This window comes from Pristiophorus japonicus, chromosome 21, assembly GCF_044704955.1.
Source record: "Pristiophorus japonicus isolate sPriJap1 chromosome 21, sPriJap1.hap1, whole genome shotgun sequence".
NCBI lineage: Eukaryota > Metazoa > Chordata > Chondrichthyes > Pristiophoridae > Pristiophorus > Pristiophorus japonicus.
The window spans coordinates 16,736,964-16,750,976 of NC_091997.1; the positions used below are offsets into that span (position 1 = coordinate 16,736,964).

General features: G+C 46.6%; 1 protein-coding gene across 2 annotated transcripts in view; it reads right to left on the bottom strand.

Annotated features, from left to right (window-relative positions):
* Window positions 1-2,389: 2,389 nt before the first annotated feature.
* LOC139233843 (pyruvate dehydrogenase (acetyl-transferring) kinase isozyme 2, mitochondrial-like) overlaps window positions 2,390-14,013 on the bottom strand; it is a 54,531-nt gene continuing 42,907 nt past the window's right edge. For both annotated transcript variants that reach the window (XR_011588225.1, XM_070864429.1), the window contains one exon: window positions 2,390-6,598. The gene's annotated coding sequence lies outside the window, so the exon portion shown is untranslated. The remainder of the gene's footprint in view (window positions 6,599-14,013) is intronic.

The window sequence follows — 14,013 nt, forward strand, 5'->3', positions numbered from 1 at the left end:
GTTGATTGCTTCACAGCAAATGGATAGGGTACATTTTCCTCACTGTTGTGTCTGAAGAACACAGTTTCCAGATATAGCTGAAAGAAAATGGGATTGAAGGTCTGCAACCCTTGCAATGCTGCCTTGGGAGTTCTGGAGGTTCCCAAAATGACTAGCACTGGGCCCGTGGCTGCATTAGGTGCAAGCCCATCATGACCATGCAGCTAAGGAGGGAGTGGCCATCCCTCCTTACATTTTGGTATAGTGCTTCAAAAAACGGGGCATGTGCTAAGATATTCCAAAGACCAGAGGATCTGCAGGGGTCCTGGGAGAAAACAAGGAGATGTAAGGTAATTTGAATATTTCTTCCCCCTCATAACATTCCTCGCACCCCCGAGGATCTTCTTCATGCCTTGTGGCCTTTTGGCCGCTATTGTCTGCCAGCCCAGCAGCAACTAGAAGCCCTCAATACCATCAACCAGGAGCGCAGATATAGGCCTCAATACCATCAACCAGGAGCACAGATACAGGCCTCAATACCATCAACCAGGAGCACAGATACAGGCCTATGAGGCCCACTGCTACACTCTTGTTCTTTTCCCCCAATCGTAGTGGGCCTGCACTGGGAGGGTGTCCAGGCCATAAAGATGTCCCAGGTCAGAACATTTAAACAATCTCCTTCCCTATAGGCACAGTGCACCCCCAGTACTGTGCACCTGTCCACTATCCCTGCGGGCTCACAAGAAAAAATTGGCCCTGATTGTTGTCCCAGGTCTACTAACAACCCTGGATCTCTTTCAACTTCACCCTTCGCTTTCTTGGTACAATTCGTGGAGTACTGATGTCATGATTTTTTTCTTCCTATCTGTAATTTTAACTTTCATCAGCTACATCCCAGATCGCTTACACATTTTACCTCATTTTTTGTAGATCTTTGGCTGCTCTTCATGTTTGCATTTAGAGTCTGAATCCAAGTCATTAACACAAATTAGATACAAGAGAGGCCCAATACTGATCCCTGAAACACTCTTCCAAATGCTTTTCCCATCCTGACAAAACTACCCCAACAAGTTCCTACAGCTTCTTACCTTTCAACCTGGAAATAGTGGGGCCGAAACTGCCCTCCTCCCGAAACGGTGGTGCACCTGCTGCTTTTTTGCATTCAGTACCACCGCAATGGATGCAGTGGTGATTTGAGCAAAATTCAGCATTTTTGGTGGTAAAAAGGAGAGGAGCGATATTGCAGGCGTAAATGGGCTGTTTGGAGTGGTGTGGGGGCGGAGTGGCCTTAGGACCACGAAATTTAGCTGCTGACCAATTGCTCACAACGAGGCAGCTGCCCCCTGGCCTTGTTAAAGGGCAGGTTTTACAGCGACCCCTGAGCACTGAGTTTGGCCTCTGTTGCCCGAGAGGAGATGGCTGATGTGAGACCTGCCCCCATTTCGATCTCCTCCCCAAGCCCAGCCTCCTCAATCACAGCACCCTGTTGTGGAGTTGGAAGAGCCTGGAGCACTGTCAATCAAGTGCGCTGTCAGCAGGGCTACTCGCAATGCTTTAAAATGTCAGAGAAAAAGTCATCGACAAAATGCTGCTCAACCCAACACACCTTTAAACACCGCTGGCGGTCTTCTGCAAGCACTGTATGACGACACAAAAACCCAACGTAGGCACCGTCAAGCGGTGACCATACTTTTTCAGCTGAATTTTGCTTCCGGGGCGGGGGTCCTTGGTGGTGCGCGCTCCGATGACGCACTTAAGGAGACTTTGGCAGCAGCGGGGCGGATGTGCTCACCGCCGGGTAAACGCACGAGGGCAATTGCGCGAACGACGGCCAGTCCGCGGAAACTCGGCGGCCATTCCCCGTCGCTCCGTGGCCGTCGCTTTCCAGTGGCCAGAGACCTTAACGAAAGAGGCAATTTCGGCCCCAGCATCTCCAGAGTATAATGATGACAGTCTTCCCAAAGATTTACGAGTTATTATTTTTCCATTGACCTTAATTAATAATGTAATTCTTACTTTGAAATAGCGTAACCTATTAAAACTGGTTTGATCTTAACAGCCATTAAAAGAGACTTGTTGATCTAAGTTCATGAATGAATTACAGGAGACCAGAAATAGAGCGTGTCTGGCACATGCATTCTGGAAAAACTAGCTGGATTCGCAGCTGTTTACTGCAAAGTAACTGTAGCTTCTAACAAGGTCATGGAGAATGTGATCATGCTTGCCAAGGGAGGAGTGTTTCAGTTCGGAGTATTAAATGGGCACTGCCTTCATGACAAAACAATTGATAAACTTTTCAGTCGTTTGAATAATGAGAAGGACTAGAAAAGCAAAATGTGCCATTTTTAGCACTTACATTGATCATCTGCAAACAAAAAATGTTTCCTGAACACTTTGCATGTAAACAATGTCCTTTAGAAATGTACATTTAATAATCCTTTTATTTTGGTGTTTGCACAGCCAGTATAACACAGCTGGACTACATATACGCAGTTTCCACAGTTGAATAATATAACATTATAATGCAAATAGCATTAAAAGAAATACATCTATTCACACAAACTCAGGACGGCATTAATATCGGGGCCTACGTGACTGATATGTGCCAAAATCATTCTTCATTTCATATTAATTACATTATCTAATGGTTTGAAAATACTGTTGCAGTTCAGTCAGCGGGTCGATAAACCACTGAGGGGAGGAACAATGTGGAGCCGGCATTCAGTGCAGAGGCCCCGACCTGCGAGGACCATCAGCAGCAGGTCGGGGCCTTAAAGGAGGAGCAGTGTGGAGCTTCAAGGTACAGCGGAACGCCGGCTGTGAAGAGGACGAGTGGATTGGACGTCAACAAAATCTAGGTCGCTGATTGGAGCACGGGCAGGTACAGCAGGAGTGGCGAGATCGAGGCGGAGGAGTGGCGAGAGATCGTGGAGCAACGTGATCGGGGCCCAGTAGAGGTGTGAGTTTGGGGCCCAGGAGAGGCGAGGGCCCAGGGGCAGCACGGGCCAGCCCACACTGCGATGTATGTGCGCACTAGGCCCGTCCAGCAGAGCTGGTCTCCAGTCGTCTTGGTTAATTCTTGCCACTGGACCAAGACCTAGTTCTGTCAAGCCCGTGTGGTGGCTGGTGTGCAACGGCCACCACACGTTTAAAAAATCCACGCACAGGCATCTTCCACGCTTCAGGATGCAGTTCGGGATCTGGAATTTTAGGTCCTTCATTGAAACACCTGTGAACTCACCCCTTTTTGGCGTGGAAGCAAGTCATCCTCGATATAAGGGACCACCTATGACATTTTGGTGTTTGAGCTGACTACAACCAACTTTTTTATGTTACTCCATCTTATTGAAATATATACGATTCTGAGGGGGCGTGATAGGGTAGATGCTGAAAGGATGTTTCCCCTCGTGGAGGGGATCTAGAACTAGGGGGCATTGTTTCAGAATAAGGGGTCACCCATTTAAGATGCAGAGGGTCATGAATCTTTGGAATTCTCTACCACGTGGAGCTGCAGAATATATTCAAGGCTGAGATAGACAGAGTCTAGAACTATAGGGGAGTCAAGGGTTATGGGGAACAGGCAGGAAAGTGGAGTTAAGGCCAAGATCAAATCAGCCATGATCGTATTAAATGGCGGAGCAGGCTCAAGAGGCCGTATGGCTTACTCCTGCTCCTATTTCTTATGTTCTTATGTTCTTACGTACCCCACACATTGGCTGAAAAGACAATCCACTTCCAGGCCTCTGCCACTACTGCTATATAACCAGTTACTGCATCAATGACCTATGTTGACCAACTCAACTTTCTCACTTGCCTTTGGGAAAGAAATTGCCTCTACTCAGGGACTTTCCAGTTGGGAGCTTGGCATGTGAAATTCCTGACATTTAATATAGAAACCTGCTGTGCTATAGGATTGCCCTATTCATCTCAACTTATGATTCGTTTGAAGTGTTGCACCAATGTTGCCAGTCATAGCACATTCTGCTTAACTGATCTTCCATCTAACATGAAGGTGATCACTTATACAAAGGGGTGGGGCTGCTCAATAACTAGCTGGATATTAATACCGGAGACTATCAGTTTTGCCCTGGTCACAATTACAGATACATTTCTCAAATCTTCTTTTGCCTTGTAGTCAAAAAGATATTTTACACAGGTCCAAAGAGTCGTTGATAGACGTGTGATGTTCTTGATAGTTATTTTTACTCCTGGAACCTTTGCACGCTCAAAGATAACATTTGCTCCATGCACAGAATAAAACTGTTAGGTTCAATAGGTCAGTACAGATTAGCACAACCTGATTTGCACTTGACTGGTTATGTCAGTTCAGGTTAGAGGCACAGTCAAAGGAGAAATACTTTCCTTCTCAATGTGGCTGTGGCTCAGTGGTAGCACACTCGCCTCTGATTCAGAAAGTTGTGGGTTCCCAGGGACTCCAGAGACTTGAGCACATAAACCTAGGCTGACATACCAGTGCTGCACTGTCCAAGATGCTGTCTTTCACATGAGATGTTAAACCGAGGCCCCATCTGCTCTCTTAGGTGGACGTATTTCGAAGAAGAGTAGGAAAGTTATCCCTAATGTCCTGGCCAATATTTATCTCTCAGTCAACATAACAAAATGGATTATCTGATCATTATCACATTAGAGTTTGTGAGAGCTTGCTGTGCGCAATTTGGCTGCCATGTTTCCCACATTACTACAGTGACTACACTCCAAAAGTACTTAATTGGCTCTAAAGCGCTTTGAGACATCCGGTGGTCATGAAAGGCGCTCTATAAGTCTTTCTTTCTCCGCCTTTGCCTCAGCTCATCTGCTGCTGAAACCCTCATCCATGCCTTTGTTACCTCGAGACTTGACTATTCCAATGCACCCCTGGCTGGCCTCCCACATTCTACCCTACTTAAACGAGAGGTGATTAAAAACTCGGCTGCCTGTGTTCTAACTCGCACCAAGTCCTGCTCACTCATCATCCCTGTGCTCGCTGACCTACATTGGCTCCCAGTTAAGCAACATCTCGATTACAAAATTCTCATCCTTGTTTTCAAATCCTTCCATGACCTCGCCCCTCCCTATCTCTGTAATCTCCTCCAGCCCCACAAACCCCCCAAGATGTCTGCTCTCCTCTAATTCTGCCCTCTTGAGCATCCCTGATTATAATCGCTCAACCATTGGTGGCCATGACTTCTGTTGCCTAGACCCCAAGATCTGGAACTCTCTGACTAAAACTCTCCACCTCTCTACCTCTCTTCCTTGAAGACGCTCCTTAAAACCTACCTCTTTGACCAAACTTTTGGTCATCTGCCCTAATTTCCCCTTAAATGGCTCAGTGTCCAATTCTTTGTCTCATAATACTCCTGTGAAGTGCCTTGGGATGTTTCACTATGTTAAAGGCGCTATATAAATACAAGTTGTTGGTTGTTGTTTAATGTGACTAAAACACAACTTTACTCTGCAACCACACAGAGGGAAATTAAAAACGCTGAAGAAGGCTGAGAAACAGTGTGTGATGTGTGAATCCAGAAGTAATTTAAAGCCACTCGGACATTTAATATCACTGAATGAATTGAACTGCCAGGTACTGCCTTCCCCCTGCAAATCTTTTGCGTAATTAGAGCAGGTAGGGGTGGAAGATGGGTCAGAGCACACTCTGCTGCATCCAAGTCGATCTAATTTTCCGCTGGACGTGACCGGTGGCATCCAATACCCCCACCCAGGTATACCAGACGTATTGTAAGCAGAAGCAAATGAGGGAAATATGTCCATTGATATTGTTCTCATCATTTGCACCATAACAATGTTGCATGCCAGGGATGCCTGTGGGTGCTTGGTATCCAGTGCTGCAATAGCAATGAGAGTGGTTGTATTTTTACCAGCAGAAAGCATCGTCAGTCGATTGCAGAGTGACTCATTGGCACAGGCCAGAGGTAGTGGATTTAAATATTTGTGAAATGTTTCAAAGTTTTCAGCAGCACCTTAGAGGCCGTCGGCAGTGCTCCACCACTGCGTCATCTGGACTCCCTGGCAGGGGTGTGACCACCCGCCTACATGTTAATGATCCCAAGGCGAAAAGATTAGCTGGGGTCAGGGACGCATTTTTGTGACTGGCTTTCCCAAATCTGCCAAAAGCAGACCATTCAGGCCAATATCTCAGTAAGGATGTGAAAAAAGGCCATTTTAACACTCATTTGTGAATTATGAGCCATTCACACATAAAAAGAACACCCCTAATTCTGTCACCAATGCAATAGTCTATATGTACTTACCCATGGACAGTAACAATACTATACGGTTCATGTTAAGTTCTGTTCATTAGGCATGACAAATGTTACATCATGCTGTTTTTTAAAAATTCATTCATGGGATGTGGGCGTCGCTTTCAAGGCCAGCATTTATTGCCCATCCCTAATTGCCCTTGAGAAGATGGTGGTGAGCCGCTGTCTTGAACCGCTGCAGTCCGTGTGATGAAGGTGCTCCCACAGTGCTGTTAGGGAGAGTGTTCCAGGATTTTGACCCAGTGACGATGAAGGAAGAGCGATATATTTCCAAGTCAGGATGGTGTGTGACTTGGAGTTGGAACGTGGAGGTGGTGGTGTTCCCATGCTCCTGCTGCCCCTGTCTGAAAGAGAATGTACAAGGATAAACCACATTGGGGAAAAGGGATAAATCTCAGGAGGAACTTTAAGCTAAGATGTTAATTATACCGTGATCATTTTCCAGCAAAGTAATTTAAAATAAGAATGACCTAGTCACTGCTTGCTGACCAAGAGAGCAGGCTGAAGACATGTCCAGTGGCATCTACCAATGTACATGGAACACAGAAAGTTATCATGCAAGCACAGCAAGCAATTAGGAAGGCAAATAGTATGTTGGCCTTTACTGCAAGGGAGTTGCAGTACAAGAGTAAGAAAATCTTACTACAATTGTAATTGCTTTGATGAGACCACACCTGGAGTACTGTGCACAATTTTGGTCTCCTTACCTAAGGAAAGATATATCTGCCTTAGAGTGGGTGCAACTAGATTGATTCCTGTGATTCTTGGGTGCCAGGCCGCTGGCGGCCTAGTGGACTGAAGTTTAAAGATCACGCAGGCTCTCTCCCCTTTAAGTGAAGGGAAGAGCCGTGGTGACGTGGCACCGTGATGATGTCATCACGGCGGCCACTCTGCATCCCCCCTGCAACTTCCGCCCCGTTCGTGTTGCCATTGCCGCCATGACCACCCCATTAAGAGTGACTTCCGGATCCGATTTAAAAAAAACAAAGAGTGGAATTTCGCCCAAGAGGCGACCTCAACCATCACGGCGGTAAAAACACGCAAAACGGGTTGCGTGCACCCCGTTTTGGCAGGGGGACAAATTTCAGCCCCTCAATATTTTCCTACCCTTGCACTTCCATTATTAGTCAATAAGAATGCATAAGCAGACAATTTAAAAAGATTCACCAAATTTCTCCCCGCCCGAAGGCATCAACTTCGCCCCAGCCTGATTCTATCTTCCATCAATGCCTACACTAACAGACTTTCCAGCAGGAGCCACTGGGCAGTAATCAGGAGTAGGATCCCTGGTTGAGTAAGACCTCTGTAGCCCAGGGTTGCTGAGACAATTGCAGCACCTTCAATACTGCCCTGGCTTAGATCACTTAATTCAGCACTAATTGGGGATCAAAGTTGTTGAGGCCATTTCACTAAATATATTCAAAAAGGAGTTAGATGTAGTCCTTACTGCTGGGGGGATCAAGGGGTATGGCGAGAAAGCAGGAATGGGGTACTGAAGTTGCATGCTCAGCCATGAACTCATTGAGTGCAGGCTCGAAGGGCCGAATGGCCTACTCCTGCACCTATTTTCTATGTTTCTATGTTTCTGCTCTGATTCAGTTACATGTTGCTTTTATCAACAGGGGCTTAATTGGAATATCTGATACAGTACTGGTGTTAGAGTGCCAATATGTGCCGTATTCCATTTCTACATATGGAAACACACAGAGCCCCTTGCTCTCTGTCAGCAGGCTGGCTTTTCAGCTTTGCTCATTTCGGGGCAGTAATGGCGGCGGGGCGATAAAATTTGCGAGTGGGAACAGTTTGCCCCTCAGTCAACAAAATTGGGCAGCTGGGCCCTGAGTGTGGGGCGGAGCGCTAAGGGCGGCGTTGCATACGTCTCTTAGGGCACTAGGCCAGCTGAGCGTGCAAAAATCCCGAGTTAAACAACCAGTCTTGGAGCACTCTGAGAGAGGCCTGGGGAGAAAAAAAAAAACCCTGAAAAAACCCCACCAATAACATTCCCAATAAATAACTCAGTCCACCACAACATGAATCGCAAAAAAATTCAATTACAAACAATCACACTTACCTGAGGTCGACATTACTTATCTCACTGCGGCCGCTACAACTCGGACTGCCCGCTATCACAGGCGCTCCCAGCACGGCGCTCTGTGGAGCGCTAAGGGTCGGGCGGGAGCCAGAAATTGAGCCGGTATCGCAACCAGGGGCGTTGCACAGCGGCTTCTCTCCTCCGGCCGGTAAGGCTCCGCGCCCCGCCAAAACCGGACCCGAAAACCCCGGCGGGACGCTGGAAGCTGGCTGCCTGGCTGGAATAGCTCACCGCTGCCATTGACGACCCTCCGGGGCGAAAACAGAGAAGGCAACAAGTGGAAAATCCAGTCCGCTAGCCTGTTTACATGACAGCTGTCTGTAGCAGCTTGGTTCAATCCGTAACGGGAACTGCTAGGCGATGTTTTTCAGATGCTTCTTTTGTTGTTGTGTTTTAACGTTTGCGAGTCCAGTCAAAGTACAAACTGTTCTACTTAGCTGCTGCTTCTCAATTGCACGTAAAGTTGATATTCTCTAATTACAGACATTTCTCAAATGTTCTTTTGGCTAATAGCCAACAGAGACGGTTTGCACAAGAGTTGGAGGAGCACTTGGCAATTGTGACCGACTACACAGTTATTTTGTTTTGCTCCTGTAAACACTGTGCTACCTGGCCTATTTCCAAATGTCATAAAACTTCAATGTTTGGAAACAATCTGGGCTTGACCATGAGGCTCACAGCAAAAGTGAAAAACAAACAAACATATATTCTAAAGGAGCACTGTCATTCTTCAAAATGTGCATGTTCATCCTTTCTTTCTTTGTTTGTCAAACACTTCAATATGATGATGCAATTCAAAAGAAAATATACCACCTCACAAAAGGATAACTGTGACAATAGTGTAATTAACCGGTCTAGTTGGTTCTAAATGAATGTAGATTGTCAGCTGTAGCCCAATTGGTAGCACTCCATAAACTAGAGCTCATCCAAAACTCTGCTGCCCATTTTCTAACTCGCAACAAGAGCCATTCACTCATCACCCATGTGTTCGCTGAACTAGATTGGCTCCCGGTCCGACAAAGCCTCGATTTTAAAATGCTCATTCTTGTTTTCCAATCCCTCCATGGCCTCGTGATTCTCTAGCTCTGTAACTTCCCACAGCCCGACAACCACTCCAAGATCTTCTGCACCCTCCAGTTCTGGTTTCCTGAGCATCCCTGATTTTAATCGCTCCAATGTTGGCAGCAGTGCCTTCAGTTGCCCAGGCCCTGAAATCTGTAACTCCCTCCCTAAACATCTCCGCCTCTCTCTCTCTATCTCCTCCTTTCAGATGCTCCTTGAAACCTACCTCTTTGACCAAGCTTTTGGTCAGCTGTCCTAATTTCTCCTTATGTGGCTCGGTGTCAAATTTTGTTTGATAACGCTCCTGTGAAGCGCCTTGGGACATTTTACTACATTAAAGGCGCTTTACAAATGAAATTTGTTGTTGTATTACAAACAGTAGCCAGGATATTGCTCACCTTGGCGGGCGATGTCGGTGGCAGGTCCTGTCCCCGCTGCTGGCTCCATCCTGCTCTGTGAAATGAATTGCCCGGCCAATTAGAGGCAGCGGGTCTGGTGACGTCATTGGATGACGTGTCATCAGCCGGTTTCCTTCAAGGGACCATGTCCACATTAAAGTGCTGCAAACACTGGCAATCACTGCAGAGGTGCAGGGCTGAATCTAGGTTTTCCCATGACTCCCTCCAGATGCTTACAGAGGGAATCAGAGCAAGCAGGTAGGTTCTCTTCCCTTCCCATGGGCGGAAGAGACCTCCCCAGGACACCAACACAGCCTGGTTGCACATTGTACAGGAGGACACAAGCAGGGATGTGGTCAGGAGGACCTGGCTGCAGTGGCACAAACCTTTCAATGATCGCATTCGGTCACAAAATGTTACTGCAAAGCCACACTTAACCTCATCCTGCTGTGCCTCTCATCACAACCCCATCACTCTGCCTTCCCTACCCTACTCCTGCACATCCTTACTCACACCAACTTACCTTGCACCTCCACCCATCCCTCTCTATCTACATTATCACATCCCCATCTCACTAGCCATCCCTCACACTCACTCTCATCCTAGAGCAATCATAGCAGTTAATAGCACTTGGGCATTTTATCCAATGTCCATGTAAAGTTTATGTTAATGTGCTATCAACGTTGAAATCTATATTTTCAACTCTTTGCATTCTTGGACAGATTTGGGTGCTCCTTTGGAAGTGGCTGAGTGAGTTGCAGTGAATGGTGAGACATAACGGTACCCCCTGCAATAGTGATGAGTGTGAAAGAAATGGCTTGAACATTGTAGGGATGCTTTAAGGTGTTGGTATGAGGTGGTACCAGCCTGGCGCATCATGTGGCAGCCAGGGTGCACAGTGTCAAGTGAAATACATCTGGCCATGGTGTGTCCATCCCATGCCTCCTGGGTAGCAATGGACTCGGGTGCTGATGCCCTCTGTCCTGTGCAGCATCAGGTGGTTGCTGAGGTGGTGTTGTTGTTGGTGCTACTGGTGTTGGGGCTCACCATGGTCCGATTCTGAGGGCCAAGGTGAGAGAGTATAAAGGGCACCCATGATGATGGAGTAGATGGCAGGCGAAATAGAGATGACAGAAGCATTCTATCAATGGTGTGAGAGAGTTCTTCCAATGAGGTAAGAGTGGTTGGAGAGTGGAAAGTGAAAAGCCTGCAAAATATGAGCTGGAAATGGAGTGAGAAAAAGCTTCTGCCTGAGAAAAATGAATATCAGTCTGGTGGGCGCTTTTACTATACATTTGAAGCTGTCAAGTAATCAGCTGGAGCAATGGCCACTGAACTCACGCCTCAGCTTGACAGCCGTGGTCTGCGCACAGCGGGGATCCCGCGCTGATGAAGTTAAAGACAAAAGGTAAGTGAAAAAGGCTGTTAAGCATCTGGCAACTAGATGCTAATCATTTTAATTGGATGCCCCGGCACTGCCAGTCAGATCCACTCAGCGCTGACGGACCCGACATTTGCAAAGATGCATCATCATCATCATCATAGGCAGTCCCTCGAAACGAGGATGACTTGCTTCCAGGCGAAACGGGCTGAGTTCACAGGTGTTTCAATGAAGGACCTAATATTCCAGGTCCCGAACTACATGTTGAAGGGTGGAAGATGCCTGTGCGTGGATTTTTTTAACGTGTGGTGGCCGTTGCACACCAGCCACCACACGGGCTTGACAGAGCTAGGTCTTGGTCCAATGGCAAGGATTAACCAAGAAGACTGGAGACCTGCTCTGCTGCACGGACCTAGTGCGCACGCATATCGCAGTGTGGGCTGGCCCGTGCTGCCCCTGGGCCCTCGCCTCTGCTGGGCTCCGAACTCATGCCTCTCCTGGGCCCCAATCACATCCTTCTACGAACCCTTGCTGTTTCTTCGCCCCGACCTCACCGCTCCTGCTGTACCTGCCCACATTGCAATCAGTCATCGCCCTCCTGCAGCAGCACGCTGCTCCCTCTAATGGCCCCGGCCTGCTGATGGTCTTGCAGGCCGGGACCGTGTCGATTTCCGGATCATCACATGGTCTCCAGACGGCAAACCACTGCACTACTTGTGGTGATAGTGTTCTGGAGCTCCACAGTTCATTGTATTTGTGACTTTTCTTTCTGACAGTTTCATTCATTTCTTGCCCCAGCGAACTCTGATTTTCAATGTCTCCTTTCAGGCAGCCCTGGGAACAGTTAGGCTGACCCGGCAGGTAATCACTCATTATATTCACATTATCTGGTATCTCTCTGCTCTAATCCATCTCATTGAATATTAAGGCTGTGTGACAATCTCAGGGCCGTTTTGATCACCGATTAACCTCAGAAGGGAAAGGAGCCTCCCGCGGTCCATTACTAAAGATCTTTAATTCTAGCTGAGAGCCAGTTGCCGCCTTCATGCAGACCATGCAAAGGCGCATGGCGAGGGGTTGACAATGGGTTCCCGACCCACTGTAAAAAAAACACTTTCCCACCCGACCTGCCACCGATTGTGTCAGCTGACACACCCTGGGACATTCCGCCCAGTGCCTCTTTAAACTGATCAAATGCAACATGGAAGCTTTCTACGATTAAAACGTCCTTGTTGTTTGTGTCAAATGGCTGATAATTGGGGATTTGTGCACATGACTATCAGAAGGTTGGGATAAAAAAACTTAATTCAAATTCCAGACTCCAAGCTGCTTTGAGTTAACCCTTTCCTGAACAGAAATCTAAAATTAGGTTTCAACAAACTATATTCCATGGTGAATCACCCTAATGGCAAAAGAAAAATCACCAAATGGCTTCTACGTTGCATTTTGAAACACAATGTACTGTGCAACACAATTGTCATGCATCTTATTCTACATTGGTTGTGTGAGGGATTCTGTCAAATAATATCATTTTTTTTGTCTTCACAAATTTTTCTCCACACCTTCCTTTTCTTGCTGGAGTACAGTCCCATTGATGCTGGGTGCTCTCTGGTACTCTGCCCAAGGGGCCACTATTCTTGTGGAAGTCTTGATGATGATTACAGGGATGATGCCACAACTGAATCATGTCCTCCCCCAACATCTGGAGTGCGAATCCTGAATGATCTTCCTATTCTTAATCCACGAGTGCTGAGGTTAATTGTCGCAACCCTGTTTGAGATCAGTTAACCTAGTACACATCGGAATCGTAGGATCTATTCTAGTCTGTACAATTTAGCCATTCACTGGATATATTTGCTAAGCCATATTGATAACTAAATGTTTTCCTTTAATTTCTGCATCATTGTTTATTCATTTCCTCACTGAATTTGATGGCAAGATAGAATATAAATCGCGACTGTATCACACTGCTTCGCTGATTTTATCCTGGCAACACTGCAAGAAAAGAGTCATCGCTCAGGACACTCAGTCTTACTAGTTGGCCGGCTCCGTAATTTTTTCTGAGATTTAAAATGAATAAGTAACTGTTCTTTAACCCGCATGAAACATTTCAAGAAGATTTGAAATATTTAGGTACCTGCCAATTATACCTCATCATGTCATTGAGGGTGACCTCAGCACTGACCTTTTAAGCACCATCTCTCCTACCCTCACTGGTGCTTCTGTGGATATCGCCAATCAGCAATGTCTTTGATGTGTTGCTTTGTTCAGCAGGATTCTTTGCCACAACTGGAGACTTTCTTCGGCATTTCTTCAGTCTGTGTCTTGAGTTTGACTGCTTGTACCCATTCTTGCATCGACAGAGAATATGCAACAGGAAAGGGTGTATTCAATTGAAGTGCAGGTGATATGTGATGGAAGCATCCAAACCAGTTTCACTCGGATAATTGTCCCTCTCCCTCCTAATGAGGAGGAACCTGGCCTTCTCTTGACTGTTGAAGCATCGTTGAGATCAAGAACGCAGCACGTATGCAAACATGGGTGTAAACCCATATTGTACCAGTGCACGATGCAGCTCCTTAGCGCTCTAATATGCTGTACCATTGGCTACCCTATCTTACCCATTCACTATACCTGCCGATTCTGGTAACCTCTCTCAAAAAGTGTCCTAACATATATTTCAGATCAGATTAGGATCAAGTTACCTGGCGCTGGTTAAAAGGGAGCTATTTGTTCAACAAACAAATAAGGAGGTTGTTTTCATGGAAACTAAATAATCTTTTTCTCTTTGAATCTATCTATCCTGATCATGGAAAAATTGACCTT